This window comes from Megachile rotundata, chromosome 8 (genome assembly GCF_050947335.1).
Source record: "Megachile rotundata isolate GNS110a chromosome 8, iyMegRotu1, whole genome shotgun sequence".
NCBI lineage: Eukaryota > Metazoa > Arthropoda > Insecta > Hymenoptera > Megachilidae > Megachile > Megachile rotundata.
Genome location: NC_134990.1, coordinates 9,919,082 through 9,934,803, shown reverse-complemented (window position 1 = coordinate 9,934,803; position 15,722 = coordinate 9,919,082). Strand labels below are relative to the sequence as shown.

Below are 15,722 nucleotides of genomic sequence, written 5' to 3'. Positions count from 1 at the left end.
GTTTATGTAAATTTCAACGAATTCATACATGCTTGTACAAATTCAGATCACAAATGCACCCAAATTACGTACAAATATATAAACACAATTTTATCATCGTATTCATTTTTTTTTTTTGTGAAAACAAGTTTCGAATTTCGACATTCAAATGAGTGTTAAGTAGCAACGACTTTATAGACAGATAGAATACATAATCGAAACAACACGAGTTCCCTTCACGTTTCGTGTCAAATCGAGATTTTCGGAGAGGAAGCGATTCGCTGAAGACATTCGCGGCAGCTGCTCGACGCGAATGGTCGAGCTCTTGAAAAGTAAATGTCCCTAATCTTCGATAAAAGTGATAGGGAACTGGTTCCGCTAGCGTACAAAATTTATACGTACACCTTGGATCACCGGCAATAACTCGATCCGGGAAAGTATATGCAAAATAGATCCGATAACGAGGAGCGCGATTCGCTCGGCGCTGATCTCATTTATCCTTCCCTCGCGTGTTTCTGCATTTGAATATAAATGGCGAAACACGGTTGCACCGTTCACGTTCGCTACAAAATAGTGGTTCTCGGGTCGTTATGCGATCGTCAACTTCTGCTGACGCTCTTATGCCACATATTCGATCGAGTGCTCTGCTCGTCGAGGGTTTATTAATATTATTATCATTTTTCATGTTTTTATTCATACTTTTTGTATGTAATGATGTTATTATATTATATTTGTGTTTTATGATAGTATCGTACATTGAAATGTTAGGATACTATCATACATTTCTTTAGTAAATACATTAAGAAACATTTAGATGTTATGATAGTATCATACATTCATATGCTATGATACTGTCATAAGCTCATTTACTCTGATGCTATTGTATACTCGTATACTATAATGCTATCACGCACTATACACTTGTATAATATGATAACATGACAATATGACAATGTGACAATGTGACAGTGTGACAATATGATAATATGGCAATATGACAATGTGACAATGTGACAATATGACAATATGACAATCTGACAATATGACAATCTGACAATCTGACAATCTGACAATATGACAATCTGACAATATGACAATATGACAATCTGACAATGTGACAATCTGACAATGTGACAATGTGACAATGTGACAATGTGACGATGTGACTATGTGACTATGTGACAATCTGACAATCTGACAATATGATAACATGAAAATATGACAATATGACAGTATGATAACATGATAATATGATAATATGACAATATAACAATCTGACAATACGATACTCTGACAATATGATAATCTGACAATATGACAATATGACAATCTGACAATGTGACAATGTCACAATGTCACAATGTGACAATGTGACAATGTGACTATGTGACAATATGACAATATGACAATATGACAATATGACAAACTGACAATATGACAATATGACAATATGACAATATGACAATCTGCCAATATGACAATATGGCAATCTGACAATATGGCAATATGACAATATGACAATCTTACAATATGATAATATGACAATCTGGCAATCTGACAATATGACAATCTGACAATCTGACAATATGACAATATGACAATCTGACAATATGACAATATGACAATCTGACAATATGACAATCTGACAATATGACAATCTGACAATATGACAATCTGACAATCTGACAATATGACAATCTGACAATATGACAATATGAAAATATGATAACATGATAACATGACAATATGATAGCATGATAATATGATAATGTGATAGCATGACAACATGATAATATGATACTGCCATACACCTGTACATTATGATAGTATCATATATTCCAATGTTATGATATTAGCATAGACTTCTGTATTATGATACTATCATACATTTGTGTTAAGATAGTATCATAAATTTGGATGTTATCATGTTACCATGTACTTGAATGTTCAGATATTATAATACATTTTTATGTTATGCTACTATCATACATTTGAATTTTGTAATGCTATTATACATTTCTATATTATAATACTATTGCACATTTAAATAGTATGTTACTATCATACATTTGTATGTAGTACAAGCACATACAAACTTGTATAAATTTGAACAAAGTCACACAAATTTGTACAAATCTGAAGAAAGGCATACAAGCTTGTACAAACTTGAACAAACTTTTACAATGTTATACAATGTTATACTAACTAGTAATTAGTAAAAAATAACTAGTAACTAGTAACTAATAACTAGTAACTAATTAACTAGTATTTATAAACTAGTAACTAATAACTAGTAACTAGTAACTAGTAACTAGTAACTAGTAACTAGTAACTAATAACTAGTAACTAATAACTAATAACTAATAACTAATAACTAGTAACTAATAACTAGTAACTAATTAACTAGTATGTATAAACTAGTAACTAATAACTAGTATCTATGAACTAGTAAATAATAACTAATAAACAATAACCAACGCCTAAAAATAACCAATAAACAAAACTACACACTAACAAATCATAACTCCGAATAAATAACACAACAGAAAGAAACGCCAAGTAACAATCACGAAAGTACAAAAAAAAAGAAAAGAAAACATCGAGATAAAAGAAAAAGAAGTACGAAGAAGAAAAGAACAAAGCAGAGTACTCGCGAGAAACAAGAAGCAGAAGAATATGAAGCGATAAAAAGGACGGAGGCAAGGGTGCATAGCGTACGCGGAGGTATACGTACTGAGAAGAGGCGGGAAGTAAGGTGCACGAGCAAGGAACCGGAGAACAAAAGAGAAAAACGAGAAAGGGAAATAGAAGGCAAGAAGTCGGGAGCGGGATTATTGTAATGCTGAAACAATGGCCCACTCTGTATGTAGAAGAACGCTGCGCTGTTATGGGGGAGAGCGTGCCGTGTCGCACGAGCGCCGCGTGCACGCGCGAATCTTGTGTACACACGCTCGCAAAAGTTATCGCGTTACCGTTTACCATACTGTAATGCACCAACTCGAACGTTTGAACGACTCGGTATAACAATCTGACGTTCGAAGTGTTCGAGTCAGAGTAAGGCAATATCCCTAGATTTCAAGAATCTACACTGATCAAATCATCGAAATTTTAGTTACAATTGTTACAACTTCTGAGATGTTCACGTGTTGGGATTCAATAGATAGACATATTGGGATCTAGGGATAGAGTTAGACATATAGGGATTTGGGGATATAGTTAGAGATATAGGGATTTAGGGATTGAGTAGGAGATATAGGGATTTAGGGATTGAGTGGGAGATATAGGGAATTAAGCATACAGTTAGAGATACAGGGATTTAGGAATACAGAAAGTTACTAATCTAGGAATATGGGGTTCTAGACGCACAGATATATTTAAGAATGTGGAGATCTGGAGATCTAGGGATTTAGGTATTTAGGTATTTAGGTATTTAGGTATTTACGTATTCAGGTATCTGGGTATTTGGATACATTGATATCTGGGGATCTAGTGATCTAGGGATTTAGGTATTTAGGTATTTAGGTATCTAGGGATCTAGGGATCTAGGTATTTGGATGCATTGATATCTGGAGATCTAGTGATCTAGGGATTTAAGCATACAGAGAACTAAACATCCACATTCCTAAGGATCTAGGGATTTAAGAATGTAGAGATCTAGGAACCCAGTTCTAACGAATTTTATGATGGAATTTATGAATATAGCAATTGGAAAATATAGAAATCTAGGGATTTAGGAATCTAGGAATTTAAGAATGTAGAGATCTAGAAATCTAGCTATCAAGAAAGCTAGAAGTGTAAGGATTTAAGAATGTAGAGATCTAAGAATCTAAGGACCTAGAAATCTAGTTAGAACGAAATTGAGGAATCTAGGGATTCAAGAATGCATAGATCTAGAAACATAGAGACTTTAGAATGCAGAGATTTAGATATTGAAGTATTTAGGGATCCAGAGATCTACAAACTTAAATATCTAGGGATATTTGCCTTTTGCAATCAAAGAGTCTTAGGTAATATAAATCTTGACTTTGATATTTAAGTATCTAGGGATATTGACCTCTTAGAATATAAGAGTCTCAGGTTATACAAATCTAAGGATTTTTATATTTAAGTATCAAGGGATATTAGCTTCTTGCAATCTAAGATTCTCAGGTAACACAAATCTATGGATTTCTATATTTAAGTATTTAGGAATATTTGCCAATTGGAATCTAAGAGTCTCAGACAGTACAAATCTAAGGATTTTTATATTTAAGTATCAAGGGATATTGGCTTCTTGCAATCTAAGATTCTCAGGCAATATAAATCTAGGGATTTTTATATTTAAGTATCAAGGGATATTGGCCCCTTGCAATTCAAGAGTCTCAGATAATACAAATCTAGGAATCTTGATATTTAAGTATCTAAAGATCTAGTGATAAAAATATAAGAAAACCAGAGATCTAGTTATCTATAAACCTAGTAATCTAGAGATTTAAGATTCTTGTAAGATTCCAATAGCGCTAATTATCTGAAGATTAATAACAGTACAGATAAATACAAACTGAAAGATATAGAGAAACGTGGATCTAGATATATAAGAATAAAGTTACCAAAGAATCCAGTGATATTGCAATTCGCCAACAGAATATCACCAGATTCGCCAGCGGTATTACGTCTGCCATACCACACTGCAGCACGCGATCGCGAAACCCATCAGACTGTCAAGTCGCCGAGTGCAATTTCCAGAGGCACGATGGAAACGCGACTCGTCGTCGGTGATGTTGATCGCGTCCGCGTGCACGAGGAATACATCACGGGGCACGTTCGAGCGCGAAATCCGTGGCGCGCAACGAATTCGAAATGGTCGGACGTGGGGCTGCGCGGAAGCGTGGGAACGGACGCCGTTAAGCCTTCTCAAAACAAAACACGAGCTAACTGCGTGCCAAGAGTAGGGGGCACGCGACGCACCTGACTACCCGCGGTGCCCCCCGTGCCCTGCCCTGCCTTGCCCGCAACCGCGCGCTGTACACGTGCCTAACCGCCTCCCTCCACCTAACAGCCTCACCGGAACCGAGCGCCCACACCTAACCGACCGAACGGTTTATTAAGTCGTTACCCAGCCCACAGCACGCCCCCGCACGCCGCCGAATTCCGCGTCGACTTTCTTCTTCTCCTTCGACGATTGCTCGAGAGAGCTTCTACGTATACACTTACCCCCTGCGTGTTTACTTATCTTTTTCAGAGGAACATTCTGGATGACATCATTTAAATACTAAGTGTACGGATTTATGAACAGATTATGAAAATTTTTTGATGAATACAGTTTTGACCTTTAGAAGACCGGCAATTCTTCCTTGAAAACTAATTTTTTTGAGAGGTTTAAATTATGGTTATAAATAAGTAATGAGTCCAGTGGAGTTGTCTGCTGTTTCCTGAAAAGGTCATGAAGGTCAGAGAGGTCATAGCCAAGGTTAGACATTTTTGGACCAATAAGTGGGTTTTATAAGTACCATATATCTGACCTTGGGGAATTAAGGTCTTCTGAAGGTTAAATAATTGTTTAATTTGTCAATATAATTGTTGCTGGTCGGTTTGGGAGGAATAAGCAGTGGGGAGATTTTTTCATGAGAGTAACATAAATCATAACCTAGTCTACAAGGTTAGCTATATCGAAGTGGAGACTAACCATAGGCTAGAAGTTGTGTTTTTAAAAATATTTCATGTCTTTGGGATATTTCACATATCCCTATATTTCTATATAGGGATTCCAGTAAGTGTATAGAGATTTAGTCATAGATACCTAATAGCATATGGAGCAGGGTTAGGTACCTGAAGATTTGAATATTTGAAGATTTAGGGAATTTTAGTATCTAAGGATTTAGGAATTTGAAGATGTACATATCAGATGATTTAAGAATCTGAGGATTTATTTGGAGATTGAGATATGTAGGAATATAAGTATTTGGAGATCTAGGTATCTAGGGATTTGAGTATTTATAGATCTAGGTATCTAGGGATTTAAGTATTTATAAATGTAGATATATAGTGAGCCTAGGTATTTGAACACCTAGATATCTAGAAATCTAAGAAATTGGAAAAGTAAATATCTAGGGATTTAAATATCCAGAGATCTAGGTATTTAACAACCTATTTGTATACCTATATATCTAGAGATCTAGGTATTTTGAGATCTAGCTATCCAGGAATCTCGATCCCCAAAAATTTCTGTAATTAAAAATCTAGATACTTACCTAAGACTCCAGATAATTGGGAATCTAGTTATCTTGACATCTAGGTATTTACAGATCTAAATCTCCACATCAAGACCTAAGCAATATAACAACTCTATTAACATCTAGTTACCTCAATCATACTAAAAATCGAATAGTAAAATTCCATTCACTTACAGAATTTTATTTTCCACTATATCACTGTATCTAGGAATTTTCTGAGCGTACAAACACATATTATAAATTGTTGTCTCTTATCTCCAATGTATTCCAAAAACGGAAAACGCTATTTACACGTCCCATATATAACGAGTTAACAGTATAACCATGCAGCTGCAGAAGCACTCGTTCGGAATTTAATTTGTTTTCACATCTCAATTTACATTAATACCACTTTTCGGTCGAGAGTGAACATTACCGGTTCAAAAGCGTCCTCTGTTAGATGCGTATCGGGTTTCACAGAAATCCAACGGAGATCAATATTCTCGTTATCCGATCTATCTGGCGCAGAAATATTACGACGATGACGGTCGTAAAATCCATTGAGAAATGCATCACGATGTTTGGATCTACAGCTGACATCGACGCGTGCATAAAGAGCGTACACTTTGAGGACAACGAATACGTACAGTCACCAGCAAATCTGGCTGCAAACTTTTCGGAGATTTTACTTCATTAAAGAAATCAAGATTTTAGTAAAAAATTAAAAAAATTTTAGTAAGAAAGTATAAAAAATATATTGGTAAACGTTTCATAGCAAACGACGATAATATTAGTAAAATATTAAGTAAAAAAGAAAGATACGCTGCAATTATACCATTCGAGAAAGATCGAAGAGTCTCTTGTATTGCTTAGAGTACTAATGCGTTGTTAACTTTTTCATTTCCAGTTCTTTTTTTGTATATCTTTCACCAACATATTTGTAACATTTTCCTGATTAAAATGAGACCCAACACGATGCAATTCGAGGCATATTATTTGTAATAACTTACAGAAATAAAATCTTTGAAGTCATAAGCTATAGAAGTCTACGATTTCGACTGACGTATCACGTGATTATCCGAATAGCACCGAAGAACATCGAAATTACCCGAAGTGTCATTACTCCGTTTACCGCAAATCTTACGAGAGTGCATCGATATAAACAAAATGTTTGAAATTACAAGTAAATATGTCTCGAATTACGTGGTGTTAGGTCTCATTTTAATCGGGAAATTGTCACAAATATGTTGGTAAGATTTTCATAACAAAGAATCATAAATGAAAGATTTATTCTTACATTAAGATTGATGCATTCTATTGTTTATTTACCTCCGTATGTTTCCGTCGCTCACTCTTTACGTTCGACAAACTTCGGTTAATGTCGGAACTATACAATATAAAGAAACTCTTGGAATAAATATGTATGGAATATCTTTGTGTTTAGTCTCACTTAACTCAGAATAATATCAGAAATGTGTTGGAAAAAGTTTCATAACAAAAAATCAGAAATGAGTTTTATTAAAATTGTCTCACATTGTTGCTATTTTGCGTTCGGTCGTTCGGACGTTTCCGTCGTTCTCCGTTCCTCTCTACATTCGGCAAACTTCGGTCAATGTCGGAACACGAGACTTTAGTCCTCAGACTTTATTGTGTCGTATAAATCATTTTCGCTTATACTTTAACACTCGCAAAATCGTTCGTAAAACTCGCAAGAGGATTTTCGTGCAGTAACATGTTGCCCGTAATACACACACGATTATTGTCACCGGTCGAATTAACGCGTTTGCGATCAATTACGTGGCTGGTCCTCGTAGCCGGGGAAAGCGTGTTTTTTTGCCGGCAAACGGCACACTTTGAAACGAAATTTATGGTTCGCGCGAACGAGAATACAACATTAATCCCTTTCCTCGGTGCGTAAAACGATTTTTAATGAAACCAGATGAGGGACGTAGATTACAGGAGCGCAGAATTAAACGCTACCGCGGAATTTCATTCCGTGCGTAAAGAAACTCAACAAATGGCCGCCGTGTGGCCATAAACTGACGTTAACTTGTGACTTTAAACGAATCGTAGAAATCGATGACTCCGCGATCAAAATGCCTCTCGAACGACTACTTCCCGTTACTCTTAATACATTTTTTTTCAAAGCCGATATTAAACTTCTGCTCAAAATATATATAGCGATTAATGTATATCGTTTCGTTTTATTAGATTTTTACGCGTTTTATTTAATTAAGTACGCGGCACTCGATGTGATCGAATGATTCAGGGAATATTATTTAAATTGTGTGATGTCTGGTGTTTTGGAAAATGGCGTTTAATTGAAAAATTGTGATTGTGTTTGAGATGACTGTTGCTGTGTTGTGCGCCGTTTGTGTTAAGTAGGTGACGTGTTAGTGAAATGTGATATTTTATTTTTAGTGATTGAATTTAGGGAATTAGTGGTGTTGAACATAATAATTATTTTTGAGGATTTTTGAACGTTTCGTTATAATTGTATCATGTTTATAATATAACAGTGCTTCTATATATATAACCTAACCTATATAACCTATATATATAAATTGTTGTCTCTAAACTATATATATACATAACCTAACCTAACTATTTACTCATTCATATTTATATATATAAATTCATATAAATTAATACATATAACTAAATGACAAAATATATTATTACATATTTATATATTCTTATGTAATGCAATTAAATATGAACAAATATATAATTATATATATATATACACAGATCATTATATTACTTTACAAGAAATTTTTAGTATATATAATAATTAATAAACTATTAATATTACATAAAATATTTTTGCATCTATCGACAATGTTTAAAATTTATTTACTAAAAATAAAAATACTTTAATTCAATTTAACGATAAAAGATATTAAAAAAAATTAACTGTGACCCATTTAAGAAGAAAAAATATAGCGAATAATTGCAGGAAGAAATAAATTTATTAACAAAAGTTTAACAAGGTATTAATTGCACATTTAATGAAAGATATTTACAATGTAATATAACAAGAGGTTAATAATGGCGATGACACAAATATTCGTGAAAATGCGAGTAGAAAGTTATATCCGATAAATAATTTTCTTCGAATTGTGTCGTAAAATAAAGTTTCGATCAGATGTATTTTCGATTGGTGCGTGCGTAAAATAATATTTATATTATTTCGTTGGTGTACAACCACGCACTAAGAATATTATTTACGAACTGTGAAAGAGTTTCTTGAAGGAGACTGATTTATCGGCTCTGAGAGTTATTTATTTAAGAACCCGTTTCAATTGAAAAATCTGCGACTACAGGAAATCATTTTTTACGGACTAATGAGAGATATTCATATTCATTAGCGAATTGCGAATGTTAAGGCTGGTATGTTGTACCGGAATGTAGAAAGCACGTGTGAAACATGAGCGTAATGTGTGTTCTTTAATGTAAGCTGATACTTTAATTTGCACTTTGGTATTTTAAAATAGAAATTCAGTAATTCGGAAATTTAGAAATTTGAAAATTTTGGAATTTTCAAGTTTGGAATTTTGAGGGTTGAAATTTTGAGGTTTAGAAATTTGAAATTTTTGAATTTTTAGATTTAGGAATTTACAAATTTGGAAATTCGGAATTTTTCAGATTTAGCAATTTACAAATTTGGAAATTTGAAATTTTTAGATTTAGAAATTTGGAAAATTGGAATTTTTAGATTTAGGAATTTACAAATCTGGAAATTTGAAATTTTTAGATTTAGAAATTTGGAAATTTGGAATTTTTAGATTTAGAAATTTGCAAATTTGGAAATTTGAAATTTTTAGATTTAGAAATTTGGAAAATTGGAATTTTTAGATTTAGGAATTTACAAATCTGGAAATTTGAAATTTTTAGATTTAGAAATTTGGAAATTTGGAATTTTTAGATTTAGAAATTTGCAAATTTGGAAATTTGAAATTTTTGGATTTAGAAATTTAGAAAATTGCAAATTTTCAGATTTAGGAATTTACAAATTAAGAAATTTGGATTTTCTAGATTTAGAAATTTGCAAATTTGGAATTTTTAGAATTAGGAATTTGCAAATTTGGAACTTTCAGATTTAGGGATTTACAAATTTGGAAATGTGGAATTTTTAGATTTAGAAACTCAGAAATTTGAAAATTCTCAGTTTTAAAAATTTAGAAGTTTATAGAAAGTGCAATATTTCCTATAAGAAGATTGAACATAAATAGTGAATTTATTTGTTAACTGTATATTGTTACAAATTATTTCAATTATGTGATGCGTTAAAGCAAATATAAGTCAAACACATTTTTCACAAGTTTACAATAAATATCTCTTAAAAATAAAATTGCAAATTTCCTTAAACTTACATCTTAATAATAATCCTTTCTTCCACAAATAACTTGAATTTCAATATTTTTTGTAATTAAAATATTTTATGAATATGTCAGCTTCCTTCATCTTCCTCTGTTAATCCTCTAATCTTCTTCAAGTTTAGTTGAGTAAAAAATCTTTCATTGCCACCGTTATAAAAATGCTTTTAACATTATTTTCACCGGATCCCTCGAAATATAATAATTTCGTCGATCCATTAGTTGGGATGCCTTCTAATGCGTCTACGATCGCGCTTTGTCACTTGCTCAAATTGACCCAATGAGCGGTCATTAAATGAAAGTTGATTTCGTGGAAGACGAGACAAAAGAACACTGACCGGTCTAATTCGCTGTCGGAATTACACGTCGTTGAATGTTAATAATAGACAAGATATACTACTGGCTCTACCAGTTGCCTTCAAATTCGAATGCGTAAAATTTCGAGCACCGTAAACATATAGGTAGAACAAGAGACGCAGAGATTTTAAAGTCGTTACAAACGATCAAACGTGTCCGAAACTATCGAAAACGATACCGAACACGATTATTCTTGATTTCACCACGACCGACGTCAACGACGACCAAGTATCGTCGACGATGAGTTACAGAGCTTTTAACGTGCCTCCAGTCGATTCTACGTGTGAAAAATTATCGAAAACGATACCGAAACACGGTTTTTAGTTCGACGATCGTCGACGGGTTCCTGTCGGATCGCCGCCAAAATCTATACAGCAAATTTAGGCTGTCTCGCGAGTCCACCCTGAAAATTTCAAGTGAAACGTCCCAAAATTGCGTCCTATAACGTGTGGACAAACGAACAGATGCAGATCGAGTCCTCAGAGGAGCCTCACTATGTTCAGTAATTAATTTTATAGACATATTTTAGAGAGAACGTTTATTTTATCTGTGCTTGGCATAAACAGGAAGCTGATTGCGTCTTGTGAGCTACTGGTTCTTTCGATGCTTCGTGCAACGTTTATGGGAACGAGATGTTGGATCGTACAGCAAATTGCAAAAATTGTGCTAAAAGATCACACCGGTCTTTGATTCCTACAAGACGGAACCGAATTTCTGAGTGAATTTCGTAATCAGTTGGGGTTTTAAGGATTTGGGGACCTGAGGATTCGGGGATGTAGAAATGGGGGGTCTAGGAACTTGAGAAGGTAGAAATTTGGGGATATAAGGATCTAGAGACGTAGAAATTTGGGTATGTAGGAATTTGGAAGGGATTTGGGAATTTAGGGATTTGGAGATGAAGAAATTTGAGGATCTTGAGATTCCTATTTCCAGATCTCTACATTCTCAAATCTCTACATCTACAAATTTCTAGATCCCTAAATAGCTACGTACTCAAATCCATACATTCTCAAATCTCTAAACCGTCAAATAGCTACATTCTCAGATCCCTACATCCCCAAATCTCTAAACCTCCAAATAGCTACGTATCCAAATCCCTACGTCCCCAAATCTCTAAACCTCCAAATAGCTACGTGTCCAAATCCCTGCATCTCCAAATTTCTAAACTCCCACATAGCTATGTGCTCAAATCCTTACATTTCCAAATCTCTAGACCACCAAATAGCTACGCGTCCAAATCTCTACATCTCCAAATTTTGAGACTCCCAAATAGTTACGTGCCCACATCCCTACATCCCCAAATCTCTAGCTCCTATAGTTAAGTTGTTAAATTTCTGGGTTCTTAAATTCCTAAATCCTGAAATCTCCAAATCTTCAAACCCTCAAATCCCCAAATCCCTAAATACCTAAATCCCTCAACCCCCAAATCGCTGAGTCTTCAAATTCATAATTTCCCAAACCTGTACAACGTCCACTCCTCGAAGTTCTGAAAATTCTAAAAAAATTCTTAAAAAAAAGAAAATAGCTCACTTTCTTTTCTTGTCTTCTTTTTCCACCTGGTACAGAAAAAGAAACAAACGCAAAAATTCGACCAAAAATTACCTACTGGCAAGGCTACCGGCGTCAGTTACTGGCATAATGTGGACGCTGCCTAACACATACGCGCGGCTCGCATGAATGAATGCATTCATAAAGGCGGCGCGCATGTTACACGTACATATGTACAGTGGGCTGCAATCTCAATAAGAAAATATGTCTATTATGTTGTTACAATAACGATATCAATTCATTGACTGTCGTGGCACTGTGCGAGCCCATTGTCTTCAAACGACTGTTGCCTGCTCGTGTTTGACATGGCACGCTACTCTTCTCTTTTCTTTTTTGTCTTATTTATTTCTTGCTGTTTGTTTTTTCTTTTCTTTGTTTCTTTTTTCTCTGGCTTTGTAAATTGGAGTTGTTGGCTTGTGATGGATGCTTGGGTGTAGGCGTATTTTGTTTTTGGAGGACTGGTGGAGGATTTGGTTTTTGGAGGACTGGTGAAGGATTTGGTTTTTGGAGGATTAATGGAAGATTTGTTTTTGGAGGATTATTATTTATTTTTTGGAGAATTGATGGAGGATTTGGTTTTGGAAGATTGGTGAAGTATTTGTTTTTTGGAGAATTAGTGGAGGATTGGTGGATTATTATTTATTTTTTGGAGGATTGGTGAAGTATTTATTTATTTTTGAAGGATTGGTGGATTATTATTTATTTTTTGGAGGATTGGTGAAGTATTTATTTATTTTTGAAGAATTGGGGGATTATTATTTATTTTTTGGAGGCTTGGTGAAGTATTTATTTTTGGAGGATTGGTGGAGTATTTGTTTTTGGAGGATTGGTGGATTATTATTTATTTTTTGGAGAATTGGTGAAGTATTTGTTTTTGAAGAATTTGTGAAATAATTATTTTTGAAGAATTAGTGATGTATTTATTTTTGAATGTTTAGTAAGTTATTTATTTTTGTAGAATTGGTGACTTATTTATTTTTGAAGGATCAATGATGAGTTATTTATTTTCAAAGCTTGGTTAATTTATTTATTTTTGGAAGATTAATAAATTATTTATTTATGAAGGATTCAGAAATTTTTATTTTTCAAGGATTGGTGATTTATTTATTTTTAAAAAACTAGTAAAAGAAATTTGTTTGATGTTATCAGTATATCATCATTGTCATAATTATGATTAATATTATTGTTATAGCTATTATGATTATTATCATTAATATTATTTTTATAACTGTTACCATTGTTAAGACTATTATGATTGTTGTAATTGATACTACTATTAATATTATAATAATTATCATAATTCTCACAACTGTACTGTTACAACAATATTATTATATTTTCCATTACTATAAACATTATCAATGTTACAAATATTATCTATAATATAATACAAATGTTATCAACGTTATAAATATTATAAATGTTGCAAATATTAAAATTGGCAACGTTACAAATGTTGCAAATATTAAAATTGGCAACGTTACAAATGTTATCAATTTTGTAAAAATTATCAATGTTACAAGTGCTCTCAATTTTATAAAAATTATCAATTTTACAAATTCTATCAATTTTATAAAAATTATTACTGTTACAAATATTATCAATTTTATAAAAATGATCAGTGTTACAAATGTTAACAATTTTATAAAAATTATTAAGGTTACAAATGTTATCAATTTTATAAAAATTATCAATGTTACAAATGTTCCAAACATTATCAATTTCATCAACGTTATCAACGTTCAAATCTCACAATTTCTATCAAGATTATCAAAGTTACAAATATTATTAATTTTGTAACCCTTACCAAGGTTACAAATGTTATCAATTTTACAGATATTATAAGTGTTACAAATGTTATCAATTTTATAAACGTTGTTAACGTTTAAATCTCACAATTTTTATCAAGATTATCAGCATTGCAAATGTTACAAGTTTCATAAACATTATCAGTGTTACAAATACCAATTTTGTAAACCTAATCAACATCATAAATGTTATCAACTTTATAAATATTGTAAATGTTACTAAATATTATCAATCTTATGTTCACTATCAAGGTTATAAATGTCATCAATTTTACAAACGTTACCACAATTAAATCTGTCATAAAAATGTCATTAAAAATGTTATAAACGTCATCACTACTAAAAATGTCCTAAATGTCACCAACCTTATCAATATTTATTACAAATCCTATCAATTTCCTAAACATCCCTATCAATTTCCCAAACGTTCCCATAAATTTTCCCACAATTAAATCTAAAAACCATACCCTACAGTATAAACTACAAAACCGAATGTGAGTGACACGACCACCCTGCACATAAGATGACACGTATATAAATTTGCCAACCGATAAGAAAAAACTGCCGGAGTCACCCGTTCCTCATAATTGATTCCGTCGACTCATCACAGATCGCACTTCCTCCGGACAAAACTGATACACGATGTTTAAACCGGCGGTCTGGTAATTGAATTTAAAGGGCGGAAGCGAAGAAATCTGGTCCCCTTTCGTATTAACCTAATCAAGTTCAGTTGCCGCTACCGTCGCGGTCACAATAGAGACATTAAATCGTCAGTACGGATTTATTAAACCCGCCGCTTTTATAACCGTGAAACCTTTCGATTCTAACATTTTAAGAGACGATTCTAACTTTTTAAGGATCGATTATATTTTAAGTCTGCGAATTACCGAGTATTTTTGGAACCTGCAAATTGATGCGTAACAGCGTATAGTATCGCATCTTAATTAGAATCTACACTACGGTCCATAAGTATCCGGACACTTGGTTTCGAGCAATTATGAAACCTTGTGAATTTTGATGAAAGAAAGAGAATGGGGATTTTTAAGGAAGGTGTGCTGTGAGTTTGCAGAGACTTCAATGCCTGCAGAGAAAATGTCTGGCGATGATTATACCAAATTTAGGGAAAGTTGATTTGGGTTAATGTTTCTGATAAATTATGGTAAGAAAAATGATTGAGATTTTTGGAAATTTTTGCATTTTCGAGTCTGTTAATTTTTAATTTCTTCAATTTTGCGAATTGCATATTTTTTTATTGGATTTTGTACATTTATGAAATATCAAGTTTTCAAGTTTTCACTTTGTAATTTTACTCAAAATTCCAGATTCCTAAATTTTCAAGTTTGAGAAATTATTGAATTTTTACATTTCTTAAATCCACAAGTTTTCACATTTTTTCAGTTTATAAATTTACGAATAGAGAAGTTTATGAATTTATAAATTTTTTGGTTTGCTAATTTACA

General features: G+C 33.0%; 1 long non-coding RNA gene across 1 annotated transcript; it reads right to left on the bottom strand.

Annotated features, from left to right (window-relative positions):
* Positions 1 to 6,165: 6,165 nt before the first annotated feature.
* On the bottom strand, positions 6,166 to 8,286 carry LOC143265015 (uncharacterized). Its single transcript, XR_013039055.1, has 3 exons — positions 7,006 to 8,286; positions 6,366 to 6,842; positions 6,166 to 6,285 (listed from the first exon to the last, which is right to left on the bottom strand). It is a non-coding gene; the product is annotated as an uncharacterized LOC143265015 (long non-coding RNA).
* Positions 8,287 to 15,722: the final 7,436 nt, after the last annotated feature.